The sequence below is a fragment of the Podarcis muralis genome, chromosome 7 (genome assembly GCF_964188315.1).
Source record: "Podarcis muralis chromosome 7, rPodMur119.hap1.1, whole genome shotgun sequence".
Lineage (NCBI taxonomy): Eukaryota > Metazoa > Chordata > Lepidosauria > Squamata > Lacertidae > Podarcis > Podarcis muralis.
In genome coordinates this window covers 63715657-63734485 of record NC_135661.1, presented here as the reverse complement: position 1 = coordinate 63734485, position 18829 = coordinate 63715657, and the positions used below count along the sequence as shown (strand labels likewise).

At 46.2% G+C, this 18829-nt stretch overlaps 1 long non-coding RNA gene across 1 annotated transcript; it reads right to left on the bottom strand.

Annotated features, from left to right (window-relative positions):
• Positions 1-7375: 7375 nt before the first annotated feature.
• On the bottom strand, positions 7376-18829 carry LOC114601590 (uncharacterized). Its single transcript, XR_013393705.1, has 5 exons — positions 18787-18829; positions 10728-10760; positions 8873-9034; positions 8647-8769; positions 7376-8543 (listed from the first exon to the last, which is right to left on the bottom strand). It is a non-coding gene; the product is annotated as an uncharacterized LOC114601590 (long non-coding RNA).

Sequence of the window (18829 nt, the reverse complement as noted above, 5' to 3'; positions counted from 1 at the left end):
TATTTATACCCCGCCCATATGCTACTTTCTATATCTAAAAGCAAGTAGCCTCTCTGAAGCCTTTGCTGAAATCTTCTTGTTGGGTCTCAGAGGGTGGGATCCTGGTCTGACCCCCAACTCCTGTCCCCCTGAAGACCCCCTCTTGTAGGACAAGCCCATCACAAGCTCCTCCTGCTGCCAGTGTCCATGGCAGCTCAGCCTCCCCACATGATCTTCCTTAGGAAATGTGGGGCATGCTCAGTTTCCTACCCGCTCTTGGAGAACAGTGTGCAGGCCTTCATTCCTTCTTGTGCCAGTATGGATGATGGCTTCCAATCCTAGGGGAAGACGTGTAGCAGGGATTGTGTGCCACTAAGTGATGGTGTCCCTGCCCCTAGATTTGGGCCGCTGTAGTTGATTGATCCTTGTGCTGTTCCAGCCCCTGACCCAGCTAGTTCTGCTTGCCAGCTAAGGGGAGTGGGCTCCTTTCCCGCTTGTCCCTCTGCTCCATTTTCCTCCCCTACCCCTTTTTGTTCTCCAGGAGTTGGTGTCAGAATGGCAATAGCAACCTTCCTTCCCTGGTACAAATCTGTACTTCTAGCCAAAAATAAATGATACCCTGGATGACATAGTTGCTAATAGCTTGGTGCTGATAATGCCAAGGTTGCAGGTTTGATCCCCGTATGGGACAGCTGCACATTCCTGCATTGCAGGGGGTTGGACTAGATGATCCTCAGGGTCCCAACTCTACAATTCTATGATTCTGTGTTATCCTAATGTCCATATGGCGCTCACCCTTTTGCTTCCCGGTTCCTTCACTGCTTATAGTTCACTTTCCCTTTCTTTGTTAGGCTCTTAAGTCTTTCTGAAGATGAGGAATAGTAAAGGCTCCAGGGCTTGATAGCTTTCTAGCAATTCTAACAGACCTGTGCTGGAGGAATTGGTGCCAAATGATTGTTCGCTTCTTGATGCTGCTGGGGAAATCCTTCAGAACTGGTTAGAGCAAAGGTAGCAAACCTGTGGCCCTTCAGTTCTGGGACTCCCCAGACAGCCCATGCCTTACAGCAGGCTTGGCCAAATTGGCCCTCCAGCTGTTTTGGGAATACAGCTCCCATCATCCCTAGCTAGCAGGACCAGTGTCAGGGATGATGGGAATTGTAGTCCCAAAACAGCTGGAGGGCAAAGATTGGCCATGCTTGCCTTTGAGGTACATGTGGTGTTCAATATGCCAGGCACATGTGTTGATACCCATGCTGACTAGGGCTGATGGGGGGAGGGCTGAAATAGAATATATGGAAAGGGGTTGTTCTGGTTTTCTATATAGAAGGTAAAGGGAAGGGAATTATTAGGTAAATAAGCAAGTTGTGCCTGGTCCTGGGCAGGGTTGGCTTGGCCACTGTGACCCCTATATTGGTAACCTCAAGACTGGACTGTTGCAACACACACAATGTGGAGCTGCCCTGAAGGCTGTTCTGGAAGCTGCAGCTGCTATGAAATTCGGCTGCAGGCTGGGGCAACATGCGCATGTTACACTAATCCAAGGAGTTGCACTGACTGCAAACAGGCTGCTGGGCCAGGCTTTTAAGGATTTTGGTAATTACTTCTAGTGCCCTAAGCAACTTGGTACCAGGATACCTGAGGCTCTTCTTGTTGGGCTGCAGCCTATGGAGCTACAGTTTGCAGCCACTGGAGGGAGAGTCTTTTCAGTGGTGGCACCCACACTATTAAACCACCTGCCTTCTGAGAGTGCAAAATATGCCTAAACCTCATTACTTTGCACATCTTAAAACCACATCGTGCCCCCAGGATTCTGGTGCTGTTTGGTCTTAGAATAAAGCTACCCTAGATTTTCAGTTGTGTTTCCTTCCCACATTTTAATGTTTTGATATGTATTTTAATATTGTTGTACACCACCTTGAGACGATGTGGGAGGTGGTATAGAAATGTTTTAAATAAAGTATTAATTATAAAATCTGTTCTTTTTTGGAATTGCTGTGGATGGGCAAGGGGAGTGGAATGGAGGGCGTATCAGGATCTTAATGAAGAGCGCAAGCTTACGTGAGTCAACTGTGCGATGCAGCAGCACAAAAAAAGCTAATGCAATTCAAGGCTGCATCAACAGAAGTTGTCCAGATCAAGGAATGTAATAGTGCCGCTCTATTCTGCCTTGGTCAGACCACACCTGGAATACTGTGTCCAGTTCTAGGCACCACAATTTAAGAAGGATATTGACAAGCTGAAACATGTGCAGAGATTATCAAGAGTCTGGAAACCAAGCCTTATGAGGAACAGTTTTGAAAAAGGTTTTCAAGGTCTGCTCCCCAGCGCCTTTAACAACAGCCTGAAAAGCACAAATGTAACAGAGCTTTCCCCATCTCTGTGTATATCCTTATGTCTGGAAAAGGTTTTTTTGCAGGAGCAGGGCAGTAAAAATGTTGGCGGCTCAATTCCTACATTGCTGCTTTTGCAGGGAACAAGAGAATTAAGCTCCATGCCAGTTCAATCTACTTTCTGTCCCCAATCGCACGTATGTTGAAACACAAGTCACACCCTGTGGGTGTGCAGAGTCAGTTACATGGCTAGGAGCCAACCTGTTTCAGAGAACAGGATATGGAGACACCAAAATCACACAGTTCCTGGTCAGAGATAAAAGGGAGAGTGGCATGATGGACTGGAACTCACGTGGGCAAGCCAGATACCTGCAAGTGGAAATAAAGCTTTAGGAGGAACAGCTGTGGGAGTTGGGTAAGTTTAGCCTGGAGAAGAGAAGGCCAAGAAGTGATATGATAGCCGTCTTCAAATATCTAAAGGGCTGTCACATGGAAGATGGAGCAGTGCTTGTTTTCTGCTGCTCCAGGGGGTAGGAGCTGAACCAACGGATTCAAATTACAAGTAAGAAGATTCCAAGTAAACATCAGGAAGAACTTTCTGACAGAGCTGTTTGACAGTGGAAGGGACTCCCTCAGAGATGACGGACTCTCCTTCACTGAAGGCACTTTAAACATTGATTGAACGGCTATCACTGCTGCTGCACGCAGTGGCCATGCTGTAACGCTCCTCCGTGCAAGGAGGAACATTGGCACAATCTGTGGGAAATTAGCAGCCAAACCCAACAAGTGCATGTTCTGGCTAGTTAGCATGAGAAGGGGCTAAGTCCACAGAGTTGTATTGCCGATAGCCAGATACTCAGCCCATAGAAATGCAATTCACAGAGAGGGCTCTGTGTGATGTCATTTCCCCTCCTCTCCTGGGGAGGAAGCAGCATATAGTACTTCCTGTTCTCTCTGCTCCTTTGACCAGTGTTGGATGCAGGCATGCCTCTGCTTGCCCCACCTTTAGGCCCAGGCCTGAAGCTGGTTATATTGTAAATAAAAGTATTTTGCCTGCATAGTTGTTACTGCTACTGTTGCTGTGAACCAATCCATGATTATAAAGTAAGTAAATATATTTTTAAACTTACTTCCTAAATTACTCCCTGATTCTTAATTAAACATGGTAAAAAGGGGAAAGCCAGCTTACTTCAGAGTTGGACTTGCTCCAAATAAGGTTTTACAGCTTAATTCCCTATGCTTTTAGTTTTGATGCCAAGGATGGGATTTGGAAACTCTGTTCAACCCACATGCATGGGTGTCTGGAGGGATACATTGCAATCAATATATCCTCTCCAGCCCATTGAAACCCATTCCACAGAATCAGAGTCCATCCCCTGCAGAGAGGGGTGCCCGCTGTGCTTGGCTGAGGCATGGGGTGGGCTTGTTCTTGTTGTTTAGTCATTTAGTTGTGTCCAACTCTTCGTGACCCCATGGACCAGAGCACGCCAGGCACTCCTGTCTTCCACTGCCTCCCGCAGTATGGTCAAACTTATGCTGGTAGCTTCGAGAACACTATCCAACCATCTCGTCCTCTGTCGTCCCCTTCTCCTTGTGCCCTCCATCTTTCCCAACATCAGGGTCTTTTCCAGGGGGTCTTCTCTTCTCATGAGGTGGCTAAAGTATTGGAGCCTCAGCTTCATGATCTGTCCTCCCAGTGAGCACTCAGGGCTGATTTCCTTCAGAATGGAGAGGTTTGATCTTCTTGCAGTCCATGGGACTCTCAAGAGTCTTCTCCAGCACCATAATTCAAAAGCATCAATTCTTCGGCGATCATCCTTCTTTATGGTCCAGCTCTCACTTCCATATATCACTACTGGGAAAACTATAGCTTTAACTATACAGACCTTTGTTGGCAAGGTGATGTCTATGCCTTTTAAGATGCTGTCTAGGTTTGTCATTGCTTTTCTCCCAAGAAGCAGGCGTCTTTTAATTTCGTGGCTGCTGTCACCATCTGCAGTGACGATGGAGCCCAAGAAAGTGAAATCTCTCACTGCCTCCATTTCTTCCCCTTCTATTTGCCAGGAGGTGATGGGACCAGTGGCCATGATCTTCGTTTTTTTGATGTTGAGCTTCAGACCATATTTTGCGCTCTCCTCTTTCACCCTCATTAAAAGGTTCTTTAATTCCTCCTCACTTTCTGCCATCAAGGTTGTGTCATCTGCATATCTGAGGTTGTTGATATTTCTTCTGGCAATCTTAATTCCGGCTAGGGATTCATCCAGCCCAGCCTTTTGCATGATGAATTCTGCATATAAGTTAAATAAGCAGGGAGACAATATACAGCCTTGTCGTACTCCTTTCCCAATTTTGAACCAATCAGTTGTTCCATATCCAGTTCTAAATGAAGCTTCTTGTCCCACATAGAGATTTCTCAGGAGACAGATGAGGTGATCAGGCACTCCCATTTCTTTAAGAACTTGCCATAGTTTGCTGTGCTCAACACAGTCAAAGGCTTTTGCATAGTCAATGAAGCAGAAGTAGATGTCTTTCTGGAACTCTCTAGCTTTCTCCATAATCCAGCACATGTTTGCAATTTGGTCTCTGGTTCCTCTGCCTCTTCGAAATCCAGCTTGCACTTCTGGGAGTTCTTGGTCCACATACAGCTTGAGCCTTCCTTGTAGTATTTTAAGCATAACCTTGCTAGCGTGTGAAATGAGTGCAATTGTGCGGTAGTTGGAGCATTCTTTGGCACTGCCCTTCTTTGGGACTGGGATGTAGACTGATCTTCTCCAATCCTCTGGCCACTGCTGAGTTTTCCAAACTTGCTGGCATATTGAGTGTAGCACCTTAACAGCATCATCTTTTAAAATTTTAAATAGTTCAGCTGCAATACCATCACTTCCACTGGCCTTGTTATTAGCAATGCTTTCTAAGGCCCATTTGATTTCACTCTCCAAGATGTCTGCTCAAGGTCAGCAACCACACTACCTGGGGTGTACGAGACATCCATATCTTTCTGGTATAATTCCTCTGTGTATTCTTGCCACCTCTTCTTGATGTCTTCTGCTTCTGTTAGGTCCTTTCCACTTTTGTCTTTTATTATGGTAATCTTTGTACGAAATTTTCCTTTCATATCTCCAATTTTCTTGAACAGATCTCTGGTTCTTCCCATTCTGTTGTTTTCCTCTATTTCTTTGCATTGCTCGTTTAAGAAGGCCTTCTTGTCTCTCCTTGCTATTTTTTGGAAATCTGCATTCAATTTCCTGTATCTTTCACTATCTCCCTCGCATTTTGCTTGCCTTCTCTCCCCTCTATTTGTAAGGCCTTGTTGGACAGCCACTTTGCTTTCTTGCATTTCCTTTTCATTGGGATGGTTTTCGTTGCTGCCTCCTGTATAATGTTGCGAGCCTCTATCCATAGCTCTTCAGGCACTCTGTCCACCAAATCTTAATCCTTAAACCTGTTCCTCACTTCCACTGTGTATTCATAAGGGATTTGATTTAGATTGTACAGTATCTTACTGGCCCAGTGGTTTTTCCTACTTTCTTCAGTTTAAGCTTGAATTTTGCTATAAGAAGTTGATGATCTGAGCCACAGTCAGCTCCAGGTCTTGTTTTTGCTGACTGTATAGAGCTTCTCCGTCTTTGGCTGCAGAGAATATACCAGTAATCAATCTGATTTCAATGCTGCCCATCTGGTGATGTCCATGTGTAGAGTCGTCTCTTGTGTTGTTGGAAAAGCGTGTTTGTGATGACCAGCTTGTTCTCTTGACAGAACTCTAATAGCCTTTGCCCTGCTTCGTTTTGATCTCCAAGGCCAAATTTGCAGTTGTTCCTTTTATCTCTTGATTCCCTACTTTAGGATTCCAATTCCCTATAATGAGAAGAACATCCTTCTTTGGTGTCATTTCTAGAAGGTGTGGTAAGTCTTCATAAAATTGGTCAATTTCAGTTTCAGAAGTAAAAAAAGTGGATCCGTTGCACTAGGGCAGGGATGTCAAACTCCCAAGACACTGCAATCTACTTACAGAAGAAAAAACTGACAGTGATCTACACCTTTTGGAGGGGTTCAGGTCAAAGTTGTTGAGCTTTGTTTTAGGGAGGAAAGCCAAACTTGTTGACTTTAGCGGGGAAAGGAAAAAGTCGCTTACCAAAAGAACGCTCAGGATCATGGTGAAAACTCTGTCTTCCGTACTAGTGATTGTGCACAAATGGAGGACGGGGCAAAGCGGCAGGACCAGATGCTCTTTTGCCCCCGCAAAGGAAAAAGAGCCCCATTTGACATCCCTGCACGAGGGGAAGTGTTGTTTAATCCACTTACATACATAGACCTTACGTTCCACTTTGTGCTGGGAATCACACATAAAATACTGACCACCTGGAAGAACCCTCGATCTCCTGTTTATCAGTCCCAGTGGTGTTCCAATTCTGCCTGGTGTTTCCATTTAACATTGTTGCTTTTAAGTAGCACATACCCAAAGTTCAAAAGTTCTCCAAAAACAGTGGTACCTCAAGTTACATACACTTCAGGTTACAGACTCCGCTAACCCAGAAATAGTACCTCGTGTTAAGAACTTTGCTTCAGGATGAGAACAGAAATTGTCCAGTGGTGGCGCAGCGGCAGCAGGAGGCCCCATTAGCTAAAGTGGTGCTTCAGGTTAAGAACAGTTTCAGGTTAAGAACGGATCTCCAGAACGAATTAAGTTCTTAACCTGAGGTACCACTGTAGTTTGTGGTGCGTGCTGAAGGACCACCCTTGAATGCTGGCAATATAAGTTTTGTGAAGCTTAACAGGCAGGCCTGTCCCATCCTTGTTTCCACTCTATTCTGCCCAATGTTCCAAATAACTATTGTGATTAATAGTCATCAATGGCCCTTGGGGTCATAGAAGCATAGAGTTGGAAGGGACCCTGAGGATCATCTAGTCCAACCCCTGCAATGCAGGAATATGCAACTGTCCCATATCTGCCATCCATCAATTGGTCTAATCCTCAACTATTATTTTTTAATGTCCCCTCAAAGCTATTGACTATCACAACTTTGCAAAGGAGTGTTTTCCTCTATTGGTTCTGAATCTACTGCCAGTTCAATCAATCAAAACCTTTATTGTATTAGCATACAGCCATAGCAGGATAAGACAAAAATGCTAGAGACAAGCAACCAAACAAAGTTCAAAACGATATTGCTGGCGTTATGACATTTAAATTACCCTAAAACAATGATGTAAAGATTTAGTTGCCGGCGCCGGGAATCAAAAAATCAGATGTATATAAAGCATATAATGGCCCCAAAATAGGCTCGGCACATAGGTTAAAAAAGGTATTAAAAAGAATTAAAACAGGTCCAGGTCTAGGACACACTACCCAGTCAGAGTAGCCCTGAGTTTCAAAGCCTGCACTATAAAGATTGCCACCCCCCGTGAAATTTGGGGATTTGCGTCCACAAGAAGCAATTTCAAACAGTCTTCCTTAGATGTGATGGTGGACGGGATCAAGAGGAGGAGCTTAGTTCTTATTAGCTCATAAATAGGGCAGTAGAAAAAGAAATGTATGAAGTCCTCTACTACATTCATTGTGCATGGACATAGACGCTGAGTAATAGGGGTCTTAGAGTAAATCCCCTGCAAGAAGGCCGTGGGTATAGAATGGAAACGGGCCATAGTAAACGCTCTTCTCAAATTGGGCTCCGTCAGGTCTGTCAAGTAGTTGGCAAGTGATCTTACCACTTTCACTTTAGGGAGCCACATGGAGAGGCGAGCTGTGGTGGACTGTGCCCGGTCCATGGCCTCGTCTCTTGTAAGAATCCAGGCCCAGATTTTATGTTGGTCCCAAGATGACAGCGTGTCAAGATCTGGGAGGGAGTAGCGTGCAGTAATAGTCTCCATGGCCTTGGACCATTTGTTGCTAAGGAAAACATGGATCTTTTCCTCATGGGACAGCAAGTATTTTACATGTGCGTTGTGTGATGCCACCAATCAGCTTTCTTGCTAACACTCTTGTTGTTTTATAATTCTCAAAGCTTTATTTGTTGTTGCATATCTTGGCCAGTAGGAATAACGTAGCATTGATTAAAATCACATTTTGCTTAAGGTCATTTATGCCGTTGACGGCAAAGCATAATCTTCCAAGTACTGCTTTTCCACGTAGATATGGCCTCTGCGTATGTGTGTCTTCTTCTTAACGGAAGATGGCAGCCAGCAGTGCTCCACCAGCTGCCACTGCAGCTGTGGTAGCAGCGGACAGCCCAGCAGCTCCTAGAAGATGATCAAGACACACAATTATTTTGATGAAGAGCTCAAGGTGGGCAGACTGGCTCTGCCAATCATGTGGTTCTTGTCCTGAGAGCAGCAGACATACCAACTGACTGAAGCGCGGCCACACTGCTCCCAGCTGCTACTCCTCCACCATTGGCGACGGCAGCCAGCAGTGCTCCACCAGCTGTCACTGCAGCTGTGGTAGCAGTGGACAGCCCAGCAGCACCTAGAAGATGATCAAGGCACACCATTATTGTAATGAAGAGCTCAAGGTGCGGAGACTGGTTCTGCCAATCATGTGGTTCTTGTCCTGAGAGCAGCAGACATACCGAGTGACTGAAGCGCGGCAACAGCACTCCCAGCTGCTACTCCTCCACCATTGGCGATGGCCGCTGCCGACATCATTTTTGCAGCCAGAGAGCCAGCTGCAATTCCAGCTCCAGTGAAGCCTGCTGCTCCCAGTGCTACTGGGACACCAATTGTGGCCACTGCTGCAAGAACACAGAATTAGGAATATGTTACATGATAGAAGCCTTAAATCTAAATTGCCTAGACCACAGTGCTTAACCGTCTTGGCTGTGGGTCCTAGGAGACCTTGCAGGCCTTTTTCCACCTGGCCTGGGATGGTGGGGCCCTGACTGACAGACTCTAATTTCAAAAGCTAAGGCTCTTGGGCTTGGATATTTAGGGCAGTGGTTTCCAATTGGGGTGGGTGGTCTGTTGCACCCCCCCCCCCGAGAGAACTTGCTTATCTTGCTAATTGGGGAGTGAAAGCCATCTGTGGATCATTGAGCCTCCACACACTATCAGGGAAAGTTGCTGGATGGCAAGACAGTAGGGATTGGGGGGAAACCTCTGACATCATTTTATGGCTCTTGCAATTGGTACAAGGAGAGAGTGAGAATGCAAATTGCTTGCTCCATGGGGCGAATTCATGGAGCCCTGCTAGGACAAAAGGGGAAGCAGCTCCTGGTTGCTTATCATCTAAAACAGGCTTCCTCAAACTTGGCCCTCCCGATGTTTTGAGACTATAATTCCCATCATCCCTGACCACTGGTCCTGCTAGCTAGGGATCATGGGAACTGTATGCAAAAAACATATGGAGGGCTGAGTTTGAGGAAGCCTGATCTAAAATAATTAAACTAGGAGTGCCTAATTCAGACGACTTGGCGTATAAAGCTCTCCACCTATCGTTGTCGTCATCATCAATCTTTTACCCCAAGGTCCCAAAGCAGCTTACAACAATTAAAACACAATATTTAAAGGCAATAGAAAACAACTAAATGCCATATGAATAAGGTGGATTCTAAAAATATGCCCAATCAAGCAAATGCATATTTTTGCGTCCAGACCTCATTGATTTTGGGAGGGGGGGGCGGGCAACCAGGTGCCTGGAAACTTGGGCTTGGGGAGAATTTGGTTCAATTCCCTTTTTCGCTTTAAAAAATCAGAGTAGCCCCAGACCAGTCACTGTTTCTGAGACCAGTGGAGTGAGGGGGGACAAACCTTTACACCAGCCCTAGGTACCTCCGTTGCTAGCACCTGCTCACAACAACTTGCCATAACTTCAGCTGCATTTCTGACAGTCAAGGCAGTTTGTTTCTCTCCTCCACCCACCCACCCACCCCTGCCATCCTTCCTGCTTTGGCTATCCCGGCTACCAGTGCTTTTCTTCTTGAAAAAAAGGTGGGGGAACTGACTACCATATATAGATACAGTGGTACCTCGGGTTACATACGCTTCAGGTTACAGACTCCGCTAACCCAGAAATAGTACCTTGGGTTAAGAACTTTGCTTCAGGATGAGAACAGAAATTGTGCTCCGGCGGCATGGCAGCAGCGGGAGGCCCCATTAGCTAAAGTGGTGCTTCAGGTTAAGAACAGTTTCAGGTTAAGAACGGACCTCCGGAACGAATTAAGTACTTAACCCGAGGTACCACTGTATTTGCTTAATGCAGAAAGGGCATCCAAATTTTGTTAAATTTAATGCTGTTGGCTATCCCTTCGGTTATTCTGTTTTGATATGCCAGGTGTTCTGTCAAAGCCATTTCACAGATCTCATCAAGCCAGACTTTCATTGTGAACTCCACCATTTCCAATGACTTGCAAGCTTCATTCACGCTGCTGCAAGCAAGATAATCACCCAAACTTGCCCAACTGGAAATCCATATTGGTAAAAACTTACCCAAGCCGGCTGCACCTCCCAAAACTGCAGTTACTGAAAGAGAGACTTGTTTTAATAAGATATAATGGATCTCAAGTACATATACAGTCATACCTCGGATTACGAATGCTGCGGGTTGCAGACCACGCAGAACCCGGAAGTACCGGAATGGGTTAGTTTCAGGTTTCAGAATTGCTACGAACACTGCGGGTTGCGAACGTGCCTCCTGCATGGATCACGTTTGCAACCAGAGGTATGACTGTAAAATGCAAAAAAGCATCAGGTGAGCTACAACTGTGATGGGCATATTTGTCAGTTTCATTTACTTTTTGTTCCTCATGTTTTTCAGTCTTAGGTTCAGTTCACATTTCCATATCAGCTTGATTTAAAAGCAAATGCAAACAAATTCTCATGAAAATTTACCAACATTTCAATGCTGATTTCTCCTAATATATACATTTTTATGCAATATTCCCTAGTGCACACATTTTTTTTTGCAAAGCAATTTCTCTAAAACAATACATTTTTTAAAATGTTATTTTTACTAATCTACTCATTATTAAGGACAGTGTGTGCCTTTTTGTACACATTGCTTGGCTGAAGAACTGCATTGCAAAATTCAGAGAAGTGCACATCTCAAAGGGTTGTTGTTTTGGTTCTTGTACTGCTTCTGAAAGTGCAAATTAGGGAGGTTCACCTTTCAATTTGAAAGGAAATGAGTTTCTCCCCCATCGCTACCTGTGGCAGAGGGAAGTGGAAGCTATCAATTGGCACTGGCCCAGAAATGAACTGCTGTCTATGACTAGGAGGTGGATAACATATGGGAGTTTAATCGAGAAAGAAGTAAGTAAGTGGAAAATGAAACCATATGAAGAAGTGAAAGAACATGTAAATGATTGGCTGCATTAGTTTCAGATTAATGACATGTTTAGAAAAGAGATTGCAGAAAGAGGTTATTTTGAAAAAGAATTTTGGTTTCAACGAGAAGTATTGAATAATGAAGTTAAAAAATTATCTATGATGTATAAATTATTATTAGAATGGCATTTGAAGGATGAAGAGGTTAAATCTGTTATGATTCAATGGGCCAAAGATTTTGGACATAACATTCAATTTGATGATTGGATAAAATTATGGAAGGAAGGGATGAGATTTACAGCATGCACCACAATTAAAGAAAATGTTATGAAAATGATATATCGATGGTATATAACACCAGTCAAATTAAGTAAGATGTATAAGGTGAGTAATAAATGTTGGAAATGTAAGGAGAAAGAAGGGACATTTTATCATATGTGGTGGGAATGTAAAAAAATGAAGTATTTCTGGGAAATGATATATAATGAGATAAAGAAAATATTGAAATATACATTTGTTAAAAAACCAGAAGCATTCCTATTAGGAATTTTAGGTGGTGAGATAAAAAGGAAGGATCAGAAAATATTTTTGTATGCAGTAACAGCAGCTAGAACTCTTGTGGCCCAGAAATGGAAACAAGAAGAAATGCCCACGATTGAAGAATGGAGAACGAAATTAATGGATTATGCAGAACTGGACAGATTAACAGGGAGGATTCGCAACCGACGGGACCAAAGATTCACTGAGGACTGGAATAAATTTACAGAAGATATTAAAAATATTTGTGATAATGATATAACCTTTGTAAGTTTCCAAGAAGCTCTGTAAGAAGGTTTGGTAGAAATATTGTTTAAATAACATGGTAAGATAAGATATACATAGTGCAATATAAATGAAGAATTGTGAAGATATGTAATAACTACGGAAAAATATCAGACATGTTGGTGGAAGTCTAAAGAAAAAAGACGTGTGATGAATTCCAAATGTTTAATTGTGTTATGAATTTGTTTTTACTGGAAAATTAATAAAAATTATATATATATATAAAGAAATGAACTGCTATCCAGTGCAAATCTTTTAATACTGGGCAAGATATATTTCAAACTGGCATTTTCCAACATAATGGCACAGTTGCATTTCTTAACCAGCTTCAGTTTCCATGCTGCCTTCAAAAGCTGCCTAAGATGTGGTCTGTTACATTACAGTGGTGCCTCGCAAGACGAAATTAATTCGTTCCGCAAGTTTTTTCTTCTTGCGAGTTTTTCGTCTTGCGAAGCACGGTTTCCCATAGGAATGCATTGAAAATCAATTAATGCGTTCCTATGGAGACCGCCTTCAGACCAGGTCCAGGGACAGTCTGTCCCCAGACCTCTTCTGAAAGCTGGCGGGGGGAGAAGGACTTTTCTCCCGACCGTCAGCCTTCAGAACAGCCTTCTGAAGGCTGGCGGTGGGAAGAAAAGCCCTTCTCCCGCCGCCAGCCTTCAGAAGAGTTCCCGCAGGGCTGCCTAGGCTGCGGATAGCAGCCTGCTGCCCGGTGCGAGGCAGACATCTGCAGCTTGGGGAGCCCTGCAGGAGTTCCCCGCAGGGCTCTCCAAGCTGCGGATAGCAGCCTGCTGCCCGGGGAGGGGCGCTCTGCTTCAGAGCGCCCCTCGCGCGGGGCAGACATTCGCAGCTTGGGGAGCCCTGCAGGAATTCCCTGCAGGGCTCTCCAAGCTGCGGATAGCAGCCTGCTGCCCCACACAAGGGGCGCTCTTAAGCAGAGCGCCCCTTGCGCGGGGCAGACACCTGCAGCTTGGGCAGGGCTCTCCAAGCTGCGGATAGCAGCCTGCTGCCCCGCACGAGGGGCGCTCTTTAGCAGAGCGCCCCTCATGCGGGGCAGACATTCACAGCTTGGGGAGCCCTGCAGGACTTCCCCGCAGGGCTCTCCAAGCTGCGGATAGCAGCCTGCTGCCCCGCACGAGGGGCGCTCTTTAGCAGAGCGCCCCTCGCGCGGGGCAGACATTCACAGCTTGGGGAGCCCTGCAGGACTTCCCCGCAGGGGTCTCCAAGCTGCGGATAGCAGCCTGCTGCCCCGCACGAGGGGCAGACATTCACAGCTTGGGAGCCCTGCAGGAATTCCCCGCAGGGCTCTCCAAGCTGCGGATAGCAGCCTGCTGCCCCGCACGAGGGGCACTCTTTAGCAGAGCGCCCCTCACACGGGGCAGACATTCACAGCTTGGGGAGCCCTGCAGGACTTCCCCGCAGGGCTCTCCAAGCTGCGGATAGCAGCCTGCTGCCCCGCACGAGGGGCAGACATTCACAGCTTGGGGAGCCCTGCAGGAATTCCCCGCAGGGGTCTCCAAGCTGCGGATAGCAGCCTGCTGCCCCGCACAAGGGGCGCTCTTAAGCAGAGCGCCCCTCGCGCGGGGCAGACACCTGCAGCTTGGGGAGCCCTGCAGGAGTTCTTAAGCAGAGCGCCCCTCGCGCGGGGCAGACATTCACAGCTTGGGGAGCCCTGCAGGACTTCCCCGCAGGGCTCTCCAAGCTGCGGATAGGGGTAGCAGGCTGCTATCCGCAAGCTGCGGATAGGGGCAGCAGGCTGCTATCTGCAGCTTGGAGAGCCCTGCGGGGAAGTCCTGCAGGGCTCCCAAAGCTGCGAATGTCTGCCCCGCGCGAGGGGCGCTCTGCTTAAGAGCGCCCCTTGCGCGGGGCAGCATGCTGCTATCCGCAGCCTAGGCAGCCCTCCGGGAACTCCTGCTTAAGAGCGCCCCTTGTGTGGGGCAGCAGGCTGCTATCCGCAGCTTGGAGAGCCCTGCGGGGAACTCCTGCAGGGCTCCCCAAGCTGCGAATGTCTGCCCCGCGCGAGGGGCGCTCTGCTTAAGAGCGCCCCTTGCGCGGGGCAGCATGCTGCTATCCGCAGCCTAGGGGAACTCTTCTGAAGGCTGGCGGGGGAGAAGGGCTTTTCTTCCCACCGCCAGCCTTCAGAACAGCCTTCTGAATGTTGGCGGTGGGGAGGAAAACCTTCCTCCCACCGCAAGTCTTCAAAACAGGTCCGGGAACAGAGGAGAAGCGCTGCGCGCCTTCCCCTCTGTTCCCGGACCTGTCCTGAAGGCTTGCGATGGGAGGAGGGCTTTCCTCCCCACCGCCAACATTCAGAATGCTGTTCTGAATGTTGGCGGTGGGGAGGAAAAACCCTCCTCCCACCGCAAGCCCCGGGAACAGAGGAGAAGCGCTGCGCGCCTTCTCCTCTGTTCCCGGACCTCCCACCACAAGCCTTCAGGACAGGTCTGGGAACAGAGGAGAAGGTGCGCTGCGCTTCCCCGCTGTCCCAGGAGATTTCCCTATGGGCTTTCGTCTTGCGAAGCAAGCCCATAGGGAAATTCGTCTTGCGAAGCCTCTAAAAATCGGAAAACCCTTTCGTCTTGCGGGTTTTTCGTTTAACGAGGCATTCGTCTTGCGGGGTACCACTGTAATCTAAGATGTTACAAGAGCATGTAACTGCTCATGCAGAACTAGAAGAAAAGTACTTCAGATTTGTTCAATTCTTTCATCTAGTCTTGGTCACTATGTATACAGTTGTACAAGATTTTGAAATACAGTGGTACCTCGGGTTACATACGCTTCAGGTTACAGACTTCACTAACCCATAAATAGTACCTCAGGGTAAGAACTTTGCTTCAGGATGAGAACAGAAATCGTGCTCCAGCGGCACGACAGCAGCAGGAGGCCCCATTACCTAAAGCGGTGCTCCAGGTTAAGAACAGTTTCAGTTTAAGAACGGACCTCCAGAACGAATAAAGTACTTAACCCGAGGTACCACTGTACTTGCATTCATACCCACAAGAGACCTCCAGTTTCAGGAACGGGAAAGTTCTAATTGAAGTGTGGGGCAACACACACATTTAACCAAGTACTGCCTACTAGTGTGCATGAATATTAAGATAGATTTTGGAAACATAAAATTAAAAGCACTCCTATGCAGATGAAGGCACACAAATACATGCACAGAAACAGTGGTCTGTGTACTGGGATGTGGGTGGTGCTGTGTTCTAAACCACTGAGACTCTTGGGCTTGCTGGCGGTTCAAATCCCCGCAATGGGATGAGCTCCCATTGCTCTGTCCCAGCTTCTGCCAATCTAGCAGTTTGAAAGCATGCCAGTGCAAGTAGATAAATAGATACCATTGCGATGGGAAGGTAAATGGCGTTTCCGTGCACTCTCGTTTCTGTCACAGTGTTTCGTTGCACCAGAAGTGGTTTAGTCATGCTGGCCACATGATCCAGAAAGCTGTCTGTGGAGAAACATCGGCTACCTCAGCCTGAAAGCGAGATGAGCACTGCAACCCCATAGTCACCTTTGACTGGAGTTAAACGTCCAGGGGTCCTTTACCTTTTCCCCTTACCTGTGTACACATTAATGCCATAGTGTCAACAGATCTTAACAGCGAAGCATGCTTCCAATTTTAATCTGCGCTGAGTGGGGGTGGAGGTGAGGAGAGTTTGTGTCACTGACTGAGAGTTTGAGACAACTGCTTTGGACTGTAAGGTTGCAGTTACCCAATCCCCAAGAAAGTAAACAGGCTCTCTTACCTGGATCAGCCATCCTGGCTTCCTAAAGACCTGTATAGAGGTGCCAGAAACTCTTGTTAGGATAATGCAGTGTACAATCGTGTGATAAACTCTGGAACTCAATCCCACAGGAGGCAGTGGCGACCACCAATTTTGGGTGGCTTTAAAAGAGGACTGGACAAATTCATGGAGGACATGGCTATCAGTGGCTACAAGCCATAATGGCTGTGCTCTGCCTCCAGTTCAGAGGCTGCAATGCTTCTGAATACCAGTTGCTGGAAACCAGTGGAGTTGCGATTGAGGGTTTTCCAGATGCATCTGAATGGCCATTGTGAAAACAGGATTCCAGACTAGATGGACCATTGGCTTGATCCAGCAAGATCTTATGTTCTTAACTAACAACCACTCAGACTCCCACTGCGTCCAGAATCCACTCGCGCATTACGCCACTGCACTGTTAAAATGATTTGCTTAAAACAATTCCCAAGGTGGGAAACTGCCGTGTTAATTCTGTTTCACAGCAAAAGCAACCAAGAGTCTCATGGTAACAAAGACTAGCAAATTATATCCAGCATAAGCTTCCATGAGTTAAAAAAAGGACTCTGGTTCATGGGTGTAACGGGGGGAGCAGCTCCCCCCCCCCGATCAAGTAAAACAATATACTGTAAATTCTTAACTAACTGACCAATCACGTAGGTTCTGCCCCCCCAACAAAAGTCCTGACCCCCCTACCAAATCCTGCCCCCCCAAAGATCCTGGCTACGCCCATGTGCTGGTTGACAGTATTATACCACTTTAAATGGTCCTCATGGGTTCCCTCAAAGAATACTGGGAACTATAGTTTGTTGAGGGTGCTGAGAGTTGTTAGGAGATCCCTGTTCCTGTTTGAGAGCAACAAGTATCAAAGTGGTTTAACAATCACTCCCTAAATAGTTACAGTGACAATTATCATCCTCTGCTGGTCTCTGTTTCGGGAAGTTTTTACTGTGTGACATTTTATTGTTTTTATATTTTGCTGGAAGCAGCCCAGAGTGGCTGGGTATTTACAGTGGTGCCTCGCAAGACGAAATTAATCCGTTCCGCGAGTCTCTTCGTCTAGCGGTTTTTTCGTCTTGCGAAGCAACCCTATTAGCGGTTTAGCGGCTTAGCGGCTATTAAAGGCTTAGCGGCTTAGCGTCTAAAAGGCTATTAGCGGCTTAGCGGCTATTAAAGGCTTAGCGGCTTAGCGGCTAAAAGGCTATTAGCGGCTTAGCGGCTATTAAAGGCTTAGCGGCTTAGCGTCTAAAAGGCTATTAGCGGCTTAGCGGCTATTAAAGGCTTAGCGGCTTAGCGGCTAAAAGGCTATTAGCGGCTTAGCGGCTTAGAAAAAGGGGGGGGGGGAGCGGAAAAAAATCGCAAGATTCGCAAGACGTTTTCGTCTTGAGAAGCAAGCCCATAGGGAAAATCGTCTTGCGAAGCAACTCAAAAACAGAAAACCCTTTCGTCTAGCGGGTTTTTCGTCTTGCGAGGCATTCGTCTTGCGGGGCACCACTGTATACCCAGAAGGGTGGGGTATTATTATTATTTCCCTTTACACAATTACCAATTGCCTGGGATTTTTTTTTTCCATTTTGCTTCTTTCTTGACCTCTCCATACCTTCTGCTTCCCAAGCATTTGTATGTACATCACTTGGCCAATTTAGGATAATTCTGCGTATCTGATAAAGTGGTTTAGCAATCAATCCCTCTTCCCAGGGAACTTAGAAAATGGTGTCCCCTCATGGAATCCTGGAAACTGTAGTTTGTCAGTTTGTAGTTAGGCATTCAGATAAGTGCTGGGAAGAGGGTTCCTCACTCTGTTATCCGCCTGGCAGGAAAATATTCAGAGACATTTCTGCAGGCCAGGCTGCTGCTAAAAGGCATAGAAGAGCCAGTAAGAAGGGCACTGGTGGAAAAAGTTAGCTGGATAAAAAGTTAGTTGAGGGTGAGGGTGGGTAGCCACGTTTTTTGCTGTGGGTGAAGCCTCCAGAGGGGTGTCATTGTTATTTTATTTTTATAATATTTTTTATTAATTTTCAATCATAATCCAATAATAGCCTCATTATAACAATACCTATTTATAGTACAATTAATAATATCAATCATTAAGATATCAAATTATATAATTTAGATAAGGTGGCCCCCAGGTGCTGGAATTGATGATTTGATGATTTTCTTTATTTGTGTCTTCCAAAATCCTACTGATGTCAATTACATTCAGGTCATAATAATCCCTATCCAGTGGGGTGTCATTGAGGCTCCCAGCCCGCAGGGCTTCAGGGATTAGCTTGCATGCCCAGCCTTCCTGTTCATAAGTGAGGAATCCTGATTCACGTTTCCATGCACCTATATTGTTCTTTGCCCTCTTATTCCCCACCCACCCCCATCCTCAGTCAGTTTGGCTCTGGCCTTTAATATATAAGAACAATTTATTGATCTCACAGCTAACCTGCAGCAAAAACATTCTAATTTTCTAAATAGATATAAATTATATCCCCACCAAATAAGCTTAAAAGCTACGCAATTCTTGGAAAATATACATTCTGAGAAGTGATACTTGGTCTTGCGTATTAAGAAATATTTCTCCGAAATAGAAACATCTCAATATTCAGCTGCTGGGGAAGGAACTGATGGAGTCACCAACTTCCCTTGCTTACCCTTTGGGTAACCCTGCGAGAAGTTCCTGCGCACCCACTCCGC